Source organism: Triticum urartu, chromosome 7 (assembly GCF_003073215.2).
Source record: "Triticum urartu cultivar G1812 chromosome 7, Tu2.1, whole genome shotgun sequence".
NCBI lineage: Eukaryota > Viridiplantae > Streptophyta > Magnoliopsida > Poales > Poaceae > Triticum > Triticum urartu.
The window spans coordinates 17,116,299-17,136,258 of record NC_053028.1 but is presented as its reverse complement, the minus strand read 5'-3'; the positions used below and the strand labels follow the sequence as shown (position 1 = coordinate 17,136,258).

General features: G+C 43.3%; 1 pseudogene; it reads right to left on the bottom strand.

Annotated features, from left to right (window-relative positions):
* Positions 1-15,281: 15,281 nt before the first annotated feature.
* Positions 15,282-17,355, bottom strand: LOC125525995 (annotated as a pseudogene).
* Positions 17,356-19,960: the final 2,605 nt, after the last annotated feature.

Sequence of the window (19,960 nt, the reverse complement as noted above, 5' to 3'; positions counted from 1 at the left end):
CCTGTGCTCTACATGAGTTTTGTTATATGCCATGCCATCTTTACACAGATGCTTACCATGTATTTTTGTGACATGTGTGGTGACTAGCACAAGCTTGCAAAGTAGTGCATTCGTTAATGCTGATTTCAGGGAATTAGAATTTCTCTAAGTCCTTGTTCTGATTTTGTCATTATGCCATATGTTCATGTTGTTTCCTAGTGATCCGTGTCTCTTTTGAGGATGATTAGTAAGGGTGTTTTGTTAACATTATGGTGCTCTATCCATCCATGTCTTTGTTTGCATTTATAGAGTACCCTAGCTTGAGTCAATCGAGCTCTACTTTTGCTATTTCGTGAATCCTGGCAGATTGTTGACTTGTTAGCGATTTTGCCGAGGATGTTGTTATTGATCCGTGCATACTATGTTGTTGTTTTTGCCATGTCTAGCTTCTATGATATGTATTCTTGATGGGTGTATGCTTAGTTTGTCATGCCATGCTCTGTAGTGAGTGCATCGAGCTCGTGAACATGCCTACTCGCTAACAGATTTGCATGCTCCAGTTTTTCACTATGTCTGTAATCTGATTATGTTGTTGCCATGTTCACATGCTTGCAATTGTATTTTCTTATCCTTTTTGGCTCAAGGTCACTAAGAGACTTTTGTTAAGTGCTTTGAGTAGCTTCATGTCATGCCTTGCTTTGCCATGTTAAGTTCCTGTAGCTTATAGTTTCATGCTCCAAAATGTGCTTCCTGATGTTAAATTCCAGACTTGTGTTAATTTCACTAATTCTGAAACCTGTTTATCATTTGCACTTTTGCCATGCTTGTTTGAACCTGTTAATGGATGAATTAGCCGTAGCTCAGTGTTCATCTTTTGTCGAGCATCATGAATGGATCCCTGCCATGTATTTTGTTGTCATGTTTGAGTGCTGTAGCATAATTATTTTGATGCATTTAGATAGCTACTTGCTGTTTATCATAGACCAGTGCCATATTTGTTTTACTTGCCATTTCCAAACCGCGCATCCGATTCCGGTGATCTTTATATCGATTTCAATCGAAATCACCTCACCTTTCCAGTGGCACTCTTGAATTTCTAAGTTGAGGCCAGGTTCAATCATTCCTTGTCAAATCTTGCATATGCATCACATATCGCATCCCGCATAGCATACCATGTTTGCATCATGTTGTTCGAGCTTTGCACATGGTTGATTGTGTTCCTTTTTGCTTGTTTGTCTTGTTTGGGTAGAGCCGGGAGACGAGTTCGCTAACGAGGAGCCCGTTGAGTTTGCTTACGAGGATCAAGTCAACTCTGACAACTTTGCCGGCAAGATGATCATACCGTCGAAATCACTTCTATCTTTGCTTGCTAGTTGCTCGCTCTTTTGCTATGCCTATGCTACGATACCTACCACTTACTTATTATGCCTCCCAAAATTGCCATGTCAAATCTCTAACCCACCATGTCCTAGCAAACCATTGATTGGCTATGTTACCGCTTTGCTCAGCCCCTCTTATAGCGTTGCTAGTTGCAGGTGAAGTTTGGAGATCGTTCCTTGTTGGAACATTGTTTTACTGTTGGAATATCACTATATTATCTTGTTATCTTAATGCATCTATATACTTGGTAAAGGGTGGAAGGCTCGGCCTTTTGCCTAGTGTTTTGTTCCACTCTTGCCGCCCTAGTTTCCGTCATATCGGTGTTATGTTTCTGGATTTTGCGTTCCTTACGTGGTTGGGTGATAATGGGAACCCCTTGACAGTTCTCCTTGAATAAAACTCCTCCAGCAATATCCAACCTTGGTTTTACCATTTGCCACCTAGCCTCTTCTCCCTTGGGTTTCCGGAGCCCAAGGGTCATCTTTATTTAAACCCCCCTGGGCCTGTGCTCCTCTGAGTGTTGGTCCGAACTGGGCAGCCTGCGGGGCCACCTCGGGGAAACTCGAGGGTTGGTTTTACTCGTAGCTTGACATATCTAAGTGTGCCCTGAGAACGAGATATGTGCAGCTCCTATCGGGATTTGTCGGCACATTCGGGCGGTGTTGCTAGACTTGTTTTACAATTGTCGAGGATGTCTTGTAGAACCGAGGTGCCGAGTCTGATCGGAATGTCTCGGGAGAAGGAATATCCTTCATTGACCGTGAGAGATTGTGATGGGCTAAGTTGGGACTCCCCTGTAGGGATTTGAACTTTCGAAAGCCGTGCCCGCGGTTATGGGCAGATGAGAATTTGTTAATGTCCGGTTGTAAATAACATGAACCTTAACTTAATTAAAATGAATCAACTGCGTGTGTAACCGTGATGGTCTCTTCTCGGCGGAGTCCGGTAAGTGAACACGGTGTTGGAGTAATGTTTGACATAGGTTGTTATAGGATCACTTCTTGATCGTAGTTCTTCGTTCGTGCTTTGCCTTCTCTTCTCGCTCTCTTTTGCGAACAGGTTAGCCACCATATATGCCAGTCGCTTGCTACAGCTCCACATATTACCTTGCTTTATCTATAAGCTTAAATAGTCTTGATCGCAAGGGTGCGAGATTGCTGAGTCCCCGTGACTCACAGATTACTTCCAAACCAGATGCAGGGACCGATGATTCCGTTCCAGATGATGCGCTTGAGCTCAAGTGGGAGTTCGACGAAGACTCACGCCGTTACTGCGTGTCTTTCCCTGATGATCAGTAGTGGTGCCCAGTTGGGGCGATCGGGACCGTGTCGCATGTTGGGGTTGATCTTTTATTTTGGTGCCGTAGTCGGACCATGAGTGTATTGGATGATTGTAATGTTATTTATGTATTTGTGTGACGTGGTGAGTGTAAGCCAACTATGTACCTTTTCCCCTATTATCTATTTACATGGGTTGTTGTGAAGATTACTTTACTTGCGACATTGCTTTCAATGCGGTTATGCCTCTAAGTCATGCTTCGACACGTAGGAGATATAGCCGCATCGAGGGCGTTACAAAACTATACCCTCTCCCCACATGATTGGTAGTTCCTGAACACGTTGGGTGAATCAAGTGGAGCCGTATGAGTCTCGTTGTAAATTAGTGATGATTCTCAAAGTTGTCGTCGAATCAGAGTTCAGGAGTTTTCGTCATAGTCATAGTACAGGTGTACACGTCACAAGGAGGCAATGTGTCCAATTGGAGAAGATATGATACCGCTACGAGGAGCTCAAAAGGCCCCTCCACCCATCTGATGCATTGAGAAGTGAGAAAATATGTATGCATAAAACTTTATGTATTCTTAAGTAATAAAAATGAATTCAAAATTTGAACAGTTCCATGTGAAAAACCGAGAAATTTTGGAAACCAACTATTCTTTACCCTCTAGAAAAAGGTATAAAGAGGGAAAAATATTGGGTTGAGATATGTATATGCATATGGAAAAGAATAGGCCTTCCTACTCCACGAGCGGCAGGTGCTGCGAAAGCAAGGAAGTCATGAAATGAGCACTGGAGGGCACTGATTTTTGTGAAGCATGGTGTCTAGGAAACTACCTAAAAATAGGTTTCATACAAAAGGAGAAGAGGTCAAGCGTGAAGAACACCACCTCCTTGCAACTGCCAAGTACTCCCTCCTTTTATTATTATAGGGTGTTTTGGATATTTCCATATGGACTACATACGAACTGAAACAAGTAAACAAACGCATTAAAACATGTCTACATATATCCGATTTAGAATGAAAAAAACAGTACATCTTACAATAGTGAATGAAGTGAGTAGAATCCAGTTCATCAGTCACAACTCTGGTTGGCCTGTCTTGATGCTCCTTGTCCTGCTGCAGTTGGCCTTACCGTTCCAGCTATTCCGATCGGATGCTTTCCTCTCAAGCTTTTTCGTTTAGTTTTATTAGTCCCTCCATGAACGTGCACTCTACATGTTGCTTCTTGGCCAGTAGCGGTTGCTGATAAAAAAAGTGACAACGAAATACTAGTATTAGGTGCCATATCCCAAGAGAAAGTAGAATCTGCATATGCTGCCATGCAGCCGCACGCTTTTACAGCACATGTGGATAAGCTGTGTGTCTGCGTCGTTGCTGCGTAGCGTGATTAAAACAACGTGTTGAACACCGCTTGAGGTGGCACCCAATTTTCAGGAACCTTATCACCTTTTGCCTTGCGCTGGTTGGTAGTTGAGAACTTGAGATCTCAACACACTGATCACGCAGCACGCATGAAGAGCAGTACGTAGAATAAATAAATCGATTGTAAGATAAGCATGGCATGGTCGTCAAATAGCATAAATACACGTTGGTAGTCCCCGCTCGGGCGACTTGAGCTACAGAGCATCGCCTCCCCACCCGCTCCTAGCCTCCTACCTTTCTCCTTTAAACACACTCTTCTCCCTCATTTGCCTTCCGCATCTCTCACTCTATCCCGCACCCCGCACCCCCCGCGTTGCCCCGCTCAGGCGACTCGGGCGGGATCGCAACCCTAGCTGCCCGGGGCTCCCCGTCCTTCCATCCCTCCCTCCGCCGCCGCCGAAGGACGCCGCCGGCCTATAGCCCGGGGGCTGACGGCGGTGGCGGGGGCCTTCCCTCTCACCAGCGCTATGGGGGCGGTGCGGAGCCCCGCGGCGTCTGGTGGCACGGCCGATCTGGCCTTGGTGGCGTGGCGGTCGCCTCGGCCTTCGGCGGCGATGGTGGCGGGTGCGGCGGCCGGCCCTGCTTCGGGCATCGGCCTTGGCTGCGTTCGTCGGCGGCGGCCGGGTCTGCGGCGACGGACCATCTGACCTCGGATCGGCGGTGGCGGCATGGAGGACCTGGTAGTTGGGTCGGCGCCATGCGTGGTTTGCCCATCGGACAGATCTGATCTGGCCGATGCGGCCTGCTCGATGTGCGGCGGCTCAGATCGGCGGTGACCCGTGCACACGATGCTTGATGGAGGTTCTTCGAGCGGATCCGGGTGAAAACCTAGTTCTTGGCTTGATGCCAAGACCCAGTGGCGGAGCCAGGAAAAATTAGGAGCCGGGGCGGACTCCAAACTGTCTAACAGAACCGGCTAAGTGCAACCGAATAATTGGATACAAATTATACAACTATAAGGCACTAAACTGGAGAATGATAAATTCGGAATAGTTTCAAAGTCAAACAATCGATATTGTATTGTTTATACACATAATTTTAATAAAACTAAAATTAAATACGACAACTAATATCTCAATAAATGATAGTACTTGCGAAAAAATACTTGATATCCAAATGTCCAATCAAGCACCCAAAAAGAGACCCTGCAATTGGAAAATGTAAGAATTAATAGTCTATAGTGGAGTTGTTAAAACATATTCACATGGGAAATGAAACATACCAACTAATGATGCCTCGGTAAAATCCCTTTTCGAGCCTTCATGGCCTGAAACCTTCGAGTGATAACTTCATCATCGAGTGATTTAAATATTTCACGTTCAGTGTAGCATATCGTCAAGTGATTAAACCAATCATCATTGATCGTGCTGCGCAGTTTATACTTGATAATTTTCATTGCCAAGAAAGCTCTCTCAACAGATGCTGTGGACACCGGCAGTAGCAAAGCTAACTCAATGAGCTTGTAAACCAATGGAAAGACCAAATGTTTCTCTGTTTCAACCACTTTTGTAGCTAAACTTTCAACATCTTTGCAAGTAGAAAATTCAGCATGATTTCTCAAATGAAGAACAAAAGTCTCAAGTTGGTCCCTCAATATTGTACGATCACTACTTGAGAAATCGGGACTATATATTTCAGCAAGCCGAGAAAGCTTTTGTACATCAAACTTGGAGAAAGAATTCTTGGGATCAAGACACAAGAAACATGCAATTACCTCTTGGTTTGAGTCACTGAAGCGATGATTCATCTCAACACATATTTTGTCAACAACGACATAGAAAATCTCAGCCCGATAATAATGAAGATTAGTGATAGTCCTTCCCTCTAGCCTCGAGCGACCTCGAACTGGTATTTCATCATCCATATTTGGCACTGGAATACCTTTGGAATTGCAGAATTTTTTGACCTCATCAAAAATACTCTCCCAACCACTATCTCTCATGGTAGCCAACCGGAGTTTAACATGATGAATTAATTCCAAGGCAAGCACAATATTTGTATCCCTTCTTTGCAAAAGTTGTGAGAGCTCATTTGTTATATCAAACAACTTTAGCATAAACTTCAAAAAGAGAGCAAATTTGAAGCAGTCCATTTTTTCTATGCAACCCGCAGCATGGCTCGGATTACGCCAATTTGCGTCAACCGTGCTAAGAACTTTTATTACAGAGGCCCACATTTGGTCCAAGCGAAGCAAAGTTTTATGATGTGAACCCCATCTAGTATCTCCAGGTCTAGCAAGACTAGTCTGTTGATTCAAGCCACTTCCTGTAGATATCTCACCCCTCTCAAGCCTTTCCAAAATATCATTGTGAGATTCTTCCACCAACACTTCCATCTTCTTGCAAGATGAAGTTGCTGTGGTCACAATCAATGATATGTACTCAAAAAAATCATGAATATATGAGCAAGAAGAACTAGCAACAGCGACCACAACCAACTGTAATCTATGGGCAAAGCAATGGACGTAGAAAGCATGAGGGTTTTCGTCGAGAATTTTTCTTTGCAAACCGTTAAATTCACCTCTCATGTTTGAAGCACCGTCATATCCTTTCCCTCGTAGCCTTGAAATTGATAATTTGTAATGATCAAGAAGCTTTACAAGAGCTAATTTCAGTGACTCGGATGTAGTATCTTTGATGTGGTGCAGACATAGAAATCGTTCCACAACCTTCCCTTCATTCACATCCCTACAAAAAATTAGAATGAATAGATAAATCATGGATGAACGAAGAATTGAAGTGAATAAAGAACCCAAAAAATAAAAGATAGTTACTAACCTCAACATCACTGCCATTACTTGGCTGACCGCCCGGTGGAAGACCTGGTTCTACCACACAAGGGCAGCTTTCGTAGTCCAGGATTATTTTCCTCATATGTAATTTCACCTCAATGTGGAAATGTCCGATCTTATTCCAAAATAGAAGGTCTTCATGAAGGTCTGTCTTGTTTCAGGAATATAGGTACTGAAGTTCAATAGCGGTAGGTACCAAGGAGAAGACGAGTCAGGGCCGATTGACAAGACTAGCTAGGCTGACCTTCCAGCCATACTCCATCCAATATCGAACGGAAGTTCTTTCACCGATATATCGCGTGACTCATCAATAAGAACAAAGAACTTTTTAGCACCAAGCTCCCCCATAAGCACTTCAGTGACTTCTTCTGCAGAACACCTTGCAAGGTCCTTTTGTATTTCACCGGAAGTCATCTTGCAGTTTTCTCCACCACAATCAAAAGCATCTCTTACTTCTTCATTGCTATCCTTTAACCAATCTATCATCTCTAGAAAGTTTCCCTTGTTCGAAGAAGTAGTAGAATCATCATGGCCACGGAATGACAAACCTTGTGCTATGAGATACCTTACACACTCTAGAGAAGAAGTCAAGCGGATCTTATATAATCTGTGAGATTCCACAGTTCCACAAGCGAACTTGGTTGACACACTTTGTCTTTGATTTTTGAAATCATCATAATGCCGAACACAATTGTTGTGACCACTATTCAGACCACCTACATGCTCAGGTAAGGCTCTATATGCATGTTTCCAGTCCCTAAAACCTGTTTTGGTGAAGACTTCAAACCCAAAGTGTTCAGCCCTTCCAGGTTGCTTCAACAAGAAACAATAGAAACAAAAGCTGCATCCTCGGACTCTATATTCTATCCAGTTATACTTTCCATACCATGGCTTAGAAAATGCTCTTGAATCCGTTCGGCGAAATTCTAATACTGGTTTGGTTCGACCCTTTAATATGTATGCCCTCCTAACTTGGTCTTGAATTTGTGGTGCATATTCAGCAATTTGTTTTTTCAGTGCGGGATCAGATTGAATTTCGTCTGGATTAAACTCACTATTGTTAGCAACATGAATAGGAGGGTCTTTTTCTGATTCCGGCTGCACAGCACTTGCATTCTCAATACTTGCTCTAGGAACTAAAAACCTCCTCATATCTGAAATTAATAACATAAGATTAAAGTTGGATGATTTGGAATGATTGAATGAACTAACTAATGGTCAGGTTAGTTGTGTCGACAACAAAAGTGACAATACCTATGCCAAGTGGAGATCGATATTCCTTCAATCAACCTGCTCGGGGTGATAGAATCTTCAATTACAGACGTCGCTGTAAATTACAGGCCGAAATTAGAATCCCCAAATTACTCATGCGTGTGCCTGCAGCTGCACAAGACTAAGCCCTAAACTCACCTCAATTCCTCTCCTAATTAGAATTTGGAAGACAAGCCACAAACTGCTAGGAGGAGGCGCCGTGGATAGCCGTCCCTCCGTGGATTGCCCGGCGATCTGCCGCTGCTGTCGAACGAACTGAACCGTCGCGGTCGATCGCGGCGGGAGGAGCAGGAGGCGAGAAGGCGTCAAGGGTTTCGCTAGCCCCTGGCGATTTTTCTAAGCCTTTACGCGCAGACGTGCGGGCGTAGAGCTAGGAGCATTGGGCTAGGCCTACAACATACTCCGTAAATGTATTAATTAAATGGGCCTAGGCCTCTACGTTTGGACTACGGTGCAAGGCTCAGCCACCTAGGAACTTTTTGCCCGGGCAAATAACGCCAAACTCTGCTAATTAGGACATGGTTTATTAGTCACTATCAAGTGCTGCTGGGCTAGGAGCCCGGGCAGCTGCCCCGGGTCGCCGGGTACCAGCTCCGCCACTGCCAAGACCGGCGTTGGCGGCACTCTTTTGTGTCATTATCTTCTTGAAGGCATCACCGTGGAGAAACTCCAGACCTCTATCCGCTATCTCCGGAGGAAACCCTAGATCAGTAGATCGGATGACGGCGGCGCGTTGGTGTCGTTTCCTCCTTGAGGGCGTCATTCTTGAAGGCTTACACGGGATCGAGGGACTAGTGGGCGGCTTTTTTGGTGGAGCGGTGCTTCATCCTACACATTGATGACGACAGATCTTGAATGCGTGGCGCAGTGGAGACTCAGCGCCCGATGCGCGGCGATGGACTCGCGCAGGAGGAGGTAGTTGTCTGGCGTCATGGCAGAGTGGACTGACAAGCTAGAAGCCTCAATATCTGCTCTGAAGAGGGACCTGTGGAAGATGGCGGTGACGACACATGTGAGTGCGTCAGACCAGTTTATGCCCCAGACCCATTATGTGGCTCGGCTGGGGCTTCTGGCTTTTGATGATAGGCTTAGGTGAGTGGTCTAGGTATTTGGCCCAGCGAGCACCCCTTCATCATATGGATAGGAGTAGTGGCATATGTTGCCAAGATGGCGGATTCAGGCATATTGTTGTAATATTTTGTAAGGTCCTCGGGAATAATCAATAAAATGGCCGCATGCATCTCCCAGATGCAGAGGCCGGGGGTCATCCTCCTTTTCTAAAAAAAACACGTTGGTAGTCCATCTGTCTCTCTAAAATAAAAATACACGTTGATAGCAGATGATAGATATCAAATCATTGAATCATCACACACATTTAAATTCTTTTTGTTAGCCCTTATTTAGCTACTCACGCCAGTTGCCTGTGGTTGATATATCAGTCATGGCTGCCGAGTGATTGATGATGGGCTAGACAAATAAAACCACCAAACTTTTAGTAAAAGATGTGAAGTTTTACATGGATGGATCATGTTCATAGCTATAATCACACTAACCGTGAGCTATGTTCATTAGAAGTGTGTCGGAACAGGATAATCGTAACAAAACAGAACACAGACTGATGGAAAAACTATGAAAATAATAGATGTTAATTTTTCCTCCCTCATCTTATTCTTGTTTGAACCATCACCTCTCACTGTAATTGTAGTGCATATCAAACACCAGCAGTCATTTTCACGTAAGGTTTTTTAATCGGTGCATTACAATTCAGTCTGACATCTAATAGTGAGACACTTTGGGCTGGTATAATTATGGAACAGAACCAAACATTAGCAAAAATATATCTGTGGGAACAAATAAATTGGGTAACAATAGCATTGCCATCTTACCGTAGAATTTAGAATACAGAGAAATGATCAGGTCAGCTCCCAAACTGCCATTCATCACATGAATTTCCCTTCCTGTAATTCCTTAGTTCAAATCAGTAATGGACACATCAGCGAGGCTAAACTAAGGCGCAGATCCACTGACATATCAGTTCTATTACACACGGAACAAGGAGCAAACATAAAGCTGGCTTCATAATATACAATAGTTACAAGATGAGACGATCAAGAAATGGGAGAAAAATGTGGGGAGCATGGATATTTATGAACTTAATCACATGTTATTCTCCAGAACCTGTAACTTTGCTTACATGTTAAGAAAATTGTTATGCACGTACAAATAAGAATATAGGTCCAAGATAATAGCTCACGCAGAGAAGTTGCCTCCCTTTAGTTAAAACTGTTTGTGACAACTAAAATCATTTGTATCTTCAGAACATGGTACAGAAATCATGACAAATGCCATAATACGTTTTTCGTGGTAATACTATGCACTATTAAATATAACAAATTTGGAGTTGTAGCTCTATTACTTGCTAGCACTGCCCAACCAAGATAATACGTTTGTGTACAGGTAGCAGTAAGGACTAAGGATATATTGAAACTCAAGGGTTCTTGGCGTCGGTAAGGCTTCCTGATACCCATTCCCATCTGCTGAGCACGCAAACTAATATCTGCTTGAAGCGACGAATTCACCAAGCCAACTCGATTTTGAGCCACGCAGCTGAGCTGAGACGCATCTAGGGTTCCAAGGCCTAGTGGTATATCTAGAAAAATCTAGACCTAGCATCCCGATATGAGTCCCTTCCAACCAGAGTAATATTGTGAATAAAAATAAAAATATTAGAAGAATGAACTAGACATTTAAAAAAGTAAACGAACAGAAAAGCAATACATACACCAGTACAATGAAGAATCGTTAGTGCACGTGTGGATCCTGAGATGCTAGTTATAAGCACAGATAACACATATGCGCTAGATCAGAATAGGAAAATTACTAGACACCATGACATACCAAGAGACTAAATCCGTATGCTGCTGAAAATAACATCCATAATCATCATGCTAACTGAACCAAGAGACAAGAAATCAAGCACAAAGTAATCATACTCCAAATAAATTTCAGTGGTAGGACCAACATAATTCAAAGTACACAAACTTGTTGATCCTACAGAAAGTGAAAATGTCTCACTAACTCTGACAACAGAAGCTGCTACCATGAACCATTACAGACACTAAGTTAAAATACTGGGCACAGCCCACATAGGTTCCATCATTGTGCTATCCCATATAGAGATGTCTCTCTGCAATGGCTTGCCCAACTCAAATGTTACCCAACCTTCAGAATCATGTGAACAATAGTCACTAGTAGAAAACAGGGCTTTGGTCCAAACTCAATCTACACATTAGTCCATGTTGCATTACGAACCGGGACTAATGTGAGCATTTGTCCCGGTTCGAGCGGCTAGGATGGCGGGCAGGCATTAATCCCAGTTCAAATGGGGCCTTTAGTTCCGGTTTGAGACACCAACCGGGACTAAAGGGTGTGATGCCCTTTAGTCCCGGTTGGTGGCTCTAACCGGGACTAAAGATTAGACCTTTAGTCCCCGTTCGTTCAACCAACCGGGATTAAAGGGGTTGAGGCTTTAGTCCTGGTTGGTGGCTCCAAAACGATCTTATATTATTGGGACGGAGGGAGTAATAATTAATCTTTCACTTGGTGAGACTGTTTTGATCGATCGCTACTAGCCTACTACTATATGTCGTTGTCGCAGGTCGTGACCAACGGCATGCTTAAGAGCATCGAGCACCAGGTGGTGACCAACACGACGCTGCCACGGACGTCGTTAGGGACATTCATCACACCTACCAAAGATTGCCTCATCGCTCCCGCGGAGGAGTTCCTTAGCGATGAAAACCGATCGCGGTACCGTGGTGTCACATATCACGAGTTCAATCACATCCACATCATCGCCAAATTTGGGTTATCCAGCATGCGCACCGAACAACCAATGTGAGGTACTCAAGAAATAGTGGACAAAACGATATGAATAAGGCAACAACTTTCAAATTATGTATCACGATTCAGTTTCCCCCTTTCAGCGTACATCTGTGAAAATTAATAAGGCATGATTTGTGTGATGATACAAGCAATAAGGGTTCTCACAATGCATTACTGTATGCAGTGCCGTAGCCAGAATGTGCATACGACCAGGGCCATCGTCAACGAACGTTTTCATTTTCACGCCCCAGGCCACGGCCATGGCAGCCCGGGGTCTGGCTATGCCCCTGACTGTATGGTGATCGCTCTGTCCCTCCGTCTACATTCACTTTGAAGTTTGACCCATGGTGATCGCTTCGTCGCTGGGTCCACATTCACTTTGAAGTTTGAGCCAGCCTGATATTCCGAGCTTGTCCGTCGCTCCGTCTGAATTCACTTTGACCCAATCCTCATCTAGTGGACTCCATTTTTGCTCTTATTGGGTTTTTATCACAGGATTTGGGTCATGAATTGATTGCCACTCATCCAGCAGCCTCCATACTCTCCCCATCAGCGTACCTGGGTCTTCAATAGCTTTTCCTTCACGGACATTATTACGCTTTTTCTAAATGGAGGATGACCTTGATCTCTGCATCTAGGGATGTACACAACTATTTATTATATTTTTAAACAGAGCTCAACAAAATAAATACATAGATCAATCCAAAGGCACCTTCCTGCCAACTACTTTCGCAACATACTTGATGATGTGCCCTGACCTCGTATCAACACACATTAATATTCCGGTGGCCTCACCAAGCCGCCCACCGGCAAGCCGAGAGTACAGACCAGTCTAGATACACCCTTTGCGCACACCGCATGCGTACACTCTAGAATCAACTACCACTATATTCCGATGTCCAACCTTCATGAACGATCAACGCATTCACCTCGCCAGGCCATACTGTCATAGATATCACCGCAACGCCAAACAATGCCTCCATCCTGTGCACACCCATCCACACACATCCCACATAGGATAGTCCATCAACAGTATTGTTGCTCTGCCCATTTCATTTGCTCTTCCCAACCAGTCCAATAGCCATATACGCAACAAATGTTGCTAATCTGTTGCTCATGGAGGGGCATGGTCCATCTCTTGACCCTCTCTGATCCCGTTCCAACACTCCCGAGTGTGAGGTCCGAGAACCTCTGAAGGACTGTCCCCTCGCTCCTACATGCAGCACATAAGACACCGATTTTTATCTGACAATGTTGGGCTACCTTGGCCCCCCACAACGAGACCATTCATCGCCGGCCGCCATGCATGGATTTTTACCTTGCTAGTGACATCGGTGTTCACAACTTGAGCCATCCGCGGTGAGCCAAGACCGAGGATGGGCAATCTGCAGTCCAGGCTCCCAAGCAGCCACCTCTTGATCTCCATCTTTAGAAGGTACGCTGAATGTGACCACTTGCTTGATATCCTGGGCGTCACAATCATGAAAGATCCTTTGAAGGGTCATCATGCTCTAGTTTCTTCCCTACTCAACTAGTAAGTCGCAGACCCGCTCCGTTCAAATGTTCTCTTTAAATCCGAGTGGATGAAAAGGACCATTCCTCAGACTCCATCTATCCTACCAGCTTTTAATTGCCGTCTTGCGATGGTGTGCAATGAAGGTAGCAAACATGTGTGATCAAGTGAGCTATCATCAACGATTACACAGAAGAAAACATGTGAGATTATGTGCCAACATATATTAAAAAAGTTCAATCTATCTCAAAAAATGTTCCCATTTCCAAATTTGTTCACAAATTCAATAAATTTTCTGAATGTTTAAGAAATGTACATGGTCTTGAAGTATATTCCGGATTTGGAAAGATGTTTGGAATTTCAAAAAATGTTTGTTTTCTGAAAGATGTTCAAGAATCTCCAAAATTGTTCGCAATTGTTAAGAGATGTTTGGAATTCAAAAATTGTTCACCTTTTTCAAATAAATGTTTGAAAATTTGAAAGATGTTTATATTTTGAAAAATGTTAACAAATTTGAAAAAATATCTTTTTTCAAGACCTGTTATCTACTTTCAAAAAAGTTTGAACCGCACTACAATCTCCATGGGCTTCTACTACCGAGCCTTACAAAGGGCAGTCCCACTCTTGCATCGTTGTGTACCTCGCACATTCTATTGGACCCAACGAGCGTCCAATAGGAGCACTTTTAAACAAAGGCCTACACGTGGCCTACGGTGGGCCCAAGTCACCGGTTTTAGTTTGGTTTTCTTTGGGCTTTTTCTATTTCACCTTTTTGAATAAATAGTAAATTCAGTTATTTTTCTATATTATAGACAATAAAAAATGCTCATAAAAATGTTCACCGCATATTAAGAGTTATTCATCATGTATTTTTTTTTAAAAATCATCATGTATTTGAAAAATGCTCAACACTTGTAGTGAAAGTGTTCATGCGTCTTAAAATGATCATCGCGTATTTTAAAAATATTCGTCGCTTAATATAAAAATGTTATTTTATACAATAAAATGAAGAAAGAAACACAATAACAAAACAAACTGGAAAAAAACCATGAAGAAAAACATTGCTCAAAGAAAAGATATAGGAGTTCAAACAAAAAAACGTTCTCTAGGCTATGATATGTGTTTCTAAATCCATTTCACTATATTTTTTTTATTTAATAGAATAATGCCCGTTCGTTGCAACGCGAATTAAATATTCTAGTACATTAGCTCGTAGTTTACCTACCCTTATTAGTTGTGCAAATAAATGTTCAACAAATCATGCCCATGTTTGTGTAAATAAATGTTTATCAAATCCTACCAGTGATTATGTAAATAAATTTTCAGTAAGTTAAGATGGAATTGGTGCAAAAGGAAAGTGAATTAAGTTGATTGAGTAGTGCATGGGGAAGGTGCAAAAAATATGTGGCGGTAATAAAAACCGTTTGGACAGAAACAAATCAGCGAACGAACATGGTGGAGGGGGGAGAACCGAAGCATTGTGCTGGCAGAAAAAAGAATGCTACTCTTTTTTAAGTAGTATATAGAGATTATGAAGCAAACACCTCACAGTCCTTTATTGAAGAGGCATGTTCACTCCACTTCATAGGAAAAACAATATACTAGTCACACACATACTTGATACTTCCAGACATAACTCGACGCTTATCTTGAAGTGATGTAATTAACAATACTTCTTAATACGTCTTTGCACTAGACAAAGAGATAGAAGGCACTCGTACTTAAGATTTTAGTGTGACATATCAATGCAAGTGCAAATTAAACCGGGGGCACACGAACCACAGCATGCAGGTACAGGTTGTTCTTCCGTCGGACGGTGAGGCCCATTTCCTCTGTCATGTCCATCCCATTTGGTTTCACCCCTATTGGCAGCTCCCAGTCGAAGTGGTAGAGAAGTGCGGCCAGCACAATCTCGATGCTAGCCTGGGCAAACATCATGCCAGGGCACATCCTTCGACCTGCCCCAAATGGTATGTACTCAAAGTCTGTTCCTTTGAAATCAACCATGCTAGATTCAAACCTCTCTGGCTTGAACTCCTCGGGGTCTTCCCAGTGCTTAGGGTCTCTTCCGATTGCCCATGCGTTCACCAACACCGTGGTGCCCTTGGGGACGTCGTACCCAAGGATTTTGCAAGGCTCCCTAGCCTCCCTAGGGAGAAGCAACGATGCAGCTGGATGAAGCCGCATTGTTTCCTTGATGACGAGTCTGAGGTACTTGAGATTGATCAAGTCATCCTCGGTGACCTTAGGCTTTCCTTGGAGGTTGTTGCGTACTTCGGCCTGTGCCTTCCGCATCACATTTGGGCACCTCATGAGCTCTGACATGGCCCATTGGAGAGTGGTTGCTGATGTCTCGCTTCCGGCACCAAACAGATCCTGCAATTTCCGATTTGATGAAATCTGGAGTTGCTACCTATTCTTGGCAGTTTTGGATTGTCACCCATATGCAGTGAGATATTCAGTAGCAAATCCTCGAGTAATAGAGAATATAACATATAACAATTCTTGGATTCTGTCTGACTAAAGAAAAAACAAAAGGAATTAAGAGGCACTTGTGTCTTGCTAACTACTCTCTTGTTTCGAAATACTTAACCTTTCTGTTTTACGGCAACTACTCCAAAGTTTTAAAATACTTGAACTGCTTTAATATATGTTGGTCAATTGTTTTGGTTTGACTCAAATTATGAAAGGAATTTTAACATTGATAATACACTGAATCAATCACGAAATGAACTTGCGAAAAAATGTATAATTAGTTTTGTTTAATACTGCATATTTTCGACTGCGAGGTGGATGTGGTGACTGGTGAGTAATCTCCAAACCATTCAAATTTCAAAAAATATGACATATTTCTAACAGAACTCTGGCCAAGGTATAACAACTTGAAGAGAGGAGGCAGAAGCTAAGAAATTGTAGTACTTACAAGTATAACTGCTTTGATCATTCCCATGGTAAGAGGCACATCGAGGCCACCTTCCTTGCGTATCCTCAGGAGCGCGTCCACTAGGTCCTCTCCTTCCTCCATGGCACTGTTCACCGAGGCGGCGGTGGCCCCCTGCTCCTCATGTTGCTTGATCGTGTACTCCATGAGCTCGAAGCTCTTGCGGTGGTAATCCTCGGCCCGCCTGGCCGTGCCGTTGATGAAGCTCGCGAGCCACGATGATGGGAATAGATTGCCGAGGCTGAACCCGCTGGCAATCTTGACACCATCCTCGAGTGTCTACAAGAACTCCTCATGCCTCTTGAACCTTTCCCCGATCATGGCGCGCACCGCCGAATCGGTGATGAGGACGGCAATTCGCTCGCTCGCGTTCACAGGCTCCATGGGCGGTGCCGCCTCGATGGCGGCTACGAGTCGGCTGACCTCGTCCTCCCGGATGTGGCGGAATGACTGCATGCGGCGTGCGCCGAGAAGCTCTAGGATGCAGATCTTGCGGAGCTGCCACCACAAGGCGCCATAGGGCGCGAATACCAGCCCTTCCGAGTTCATGATCTTCATGGTGGGGCTCCATGGCCGCGTAGCAAAAACGATGTCGTGCGTCCTCATGATCTCGCGGGCAGCCTCCGGGGACGTGGCCACCATCACCGGCACCTCGCCAAGCTTGAGGTACATGAGAGGCGCGTCGAGCCGGTGAGCGAGGTCGGCCATGACATGGTGCATGAGCGGGTTGCCGGCAAGGTGATGAAGGCTGCCGATGACAGGTAACCGCCACGGACCGGGTGGCAGACGCAGGCCGCCATTGCCGCTGCTATGCTTCCCGTTGAGCTTGAAGAGAAGAAGAGGAAGGAGGAGAGCCAAGAGAAGGCAGAGGTAGTACGCCCACTGCTCCATGGAGAGGTCTCGCGTGTTGAGCTAAGGCGCAGTGTGGTAGAGTGGAGGTGATGCTGCACTCTGAGTCTCTGACTCGAGGGCCTGATCTTATATAGTACAAAGTAGGTACACCCGGAGTAGAAAATCCAATATCTGTTAGTAATTTAATACGTAGGTTTTAATAGATTTTCGTCTCTAGCTGTAGGGAGAGCACAAGTGTTACAGAACAAGCTGACGCACAATCAAATTTGAATGCTAGCTGTAGCTAAGACTTTTCTGATCCGAGGTTAGTAATTAATAGGCTTTCGTCTCCGGCTGAAGGATGGCAATGGGTACCCATTACCCGCGTACCCTGCGGGTAAAAACCCTATTAGGGTAAGGGTATGGGAAGAAAATTTACTCATGGGTAATTAAACGGGAAAATATCATACCCATCGGGTAGAGAGGGTACGGGTATGGGATCATAAAACCCATGCCCGCGTACCCATGTACCCATCTAAAATGTTGACAAGCGGGTTTACTTTATTATCCTAATGTATCAATTTTCCCCTCATAGTCGCGCTAGGTAAAAACTTTAATGTGTAGTCAAATTATCTTTATAATTTATCATGATTTTATGAACTTAAAGTGTACGCCTATGTGTTGTTATTTATAATTATGTGTTGTTGTTTAACATTTTTATGTGTCACTTTATAGGCAAGTAATTTTGTTTATGAGAATGTGTTGTTGTTAAAATATGTTGTTTAAAATGTGTTGCTATTAATAATTTATGATTATATGTTGCTTTTTACAACTATTTTCGACTCAATTGATGTGTTGTAAACGCGGGTATTTTTACCCGCGGGTATCCATATACCCTGTCGGGTGACGGGTATGGGTATGGGTGATAGGTAAGTTCAGGGTGGACGGGTAAGGGTATGGGGTGGCTCCACCCGTACCCATACCCTGCGGGTGCCATCGGGGCTGATGGGTGGGATTAAGCACATTACGCAGATTAGAGGGCAAAAAGCGCTCTAACAAATCGAACGGTTTTATGGTAAATTATGCTATCATGAGGATGACAATTTCCTTTAGCAAGCGTGGAAATCCTGTCAAAAAGTTGAACATGGCAAGGATTTGCATTGTATGCTAAAGAATTTGCCATCCTCCTAACAACGTGATTTTTCATAAAAACGTTCGATTTGCAAAAATTTGATGCTCGATTTGAAGCGAAATCCGTTTTTTATTTGCTAGCTAAAAGATCTGATGCTTGATTTGTAGCAAAGTTTAAAAGGGAACTTTTAAAAACTCTCATCTTTATATTTAGGGAACCAAGAGGAAATATAAATGGCACTTTATATTGAGATTTTTGGTGGGATGAAACTTCCACACCAAACTCCTTCCTCTTGCCGTAGCCACCTTTGCTGCCTTGGCGTTGATTCTTGCACGCGGCATCATCACGACCTTGCCAAAGGTAGTGATATCCAAAAGAATTACGTTTTATTGTTGTCCCATATCCATATGTATACTTTAATTTGGACATTGTAAATAGCGAGAGCAAATAAAGTAGCTACAACTCCAATGTAAGCAGCTTGATATGGAATTTTTTTTTTTGCGGGGGAGCTTGATGTGGATTCCAATGCAGACAAACAAGAGAGCTAGCTGTGTTTGGCAACAATGACCTAAGTCAAGTACTCAAGTACATATGGTACAGGGATGAGCACACTCCGATGGTTACTTCAAGCGAGCTGTAGATATTGATTACTCAGCGCAACTGCCAAGATTATGTCAAGACATGGTAGTTGTTCACGTCCTTCGATATGTCCCAAGTGAGTGCCGATGGGATGCATAGACCAATTGAAGGTCAGGGTTACATAAACCAACTAGTAATCATGTACTCCCTCCATTTCAGTTTATAGGGTTTATCTCAATTTTTTCGTTCTTCCAATTTAAAGGGCTTATCTCCATCCCATTTTATGATTCCGATGGGCATTAAATCTTTGCATGCAAGAATTAAAAAGGAATACACCAATGCATGCAATGTTCCTACGATGCAATGCACGTTATTATGCACTATTTTTTGTAGGGGATATTAGGCAATAGATTAACTGCATCGTGTAATAATACTAGCATTTGGCAAGATTGTAATTGCATGTTAATATTAGGCCATATATAATTAATTGGTTGATGGTGACGTTGATATTATGTATACTATTAATTAGGGACTATGCTAACTTTCTTTAGCGCTACACCGAGGCAAAACAGACCATTGGATAGACTCGGTTGAAAGGATGAGATATGTTGGATCTCTACAACTAGCTCTTTTTATATTGGTATATAGATATAGATTACAATTTGATACAACATACTAGTAGCAAACGTGAAAATGAAGAACGAAATAGAAATACAGAATTATCTATTTCCAACCTAAGATTGTACCAAATGAATGTGTTCAATTTCAGATTTCATTTCCACAAAATAATTTGACAAAAAAAGACTACATAATTTCAGGCTTTTAAATCTGGAATCTATCTACCAAGTTTTGTTGAAATTATTGGGGTTTAGCGCATTGTTATTTTCTATAATTTCTGGGTGAAATTAGAGAGGCCCATATGGCCCATTCACTCATTATAGAATGTTTAGTCCC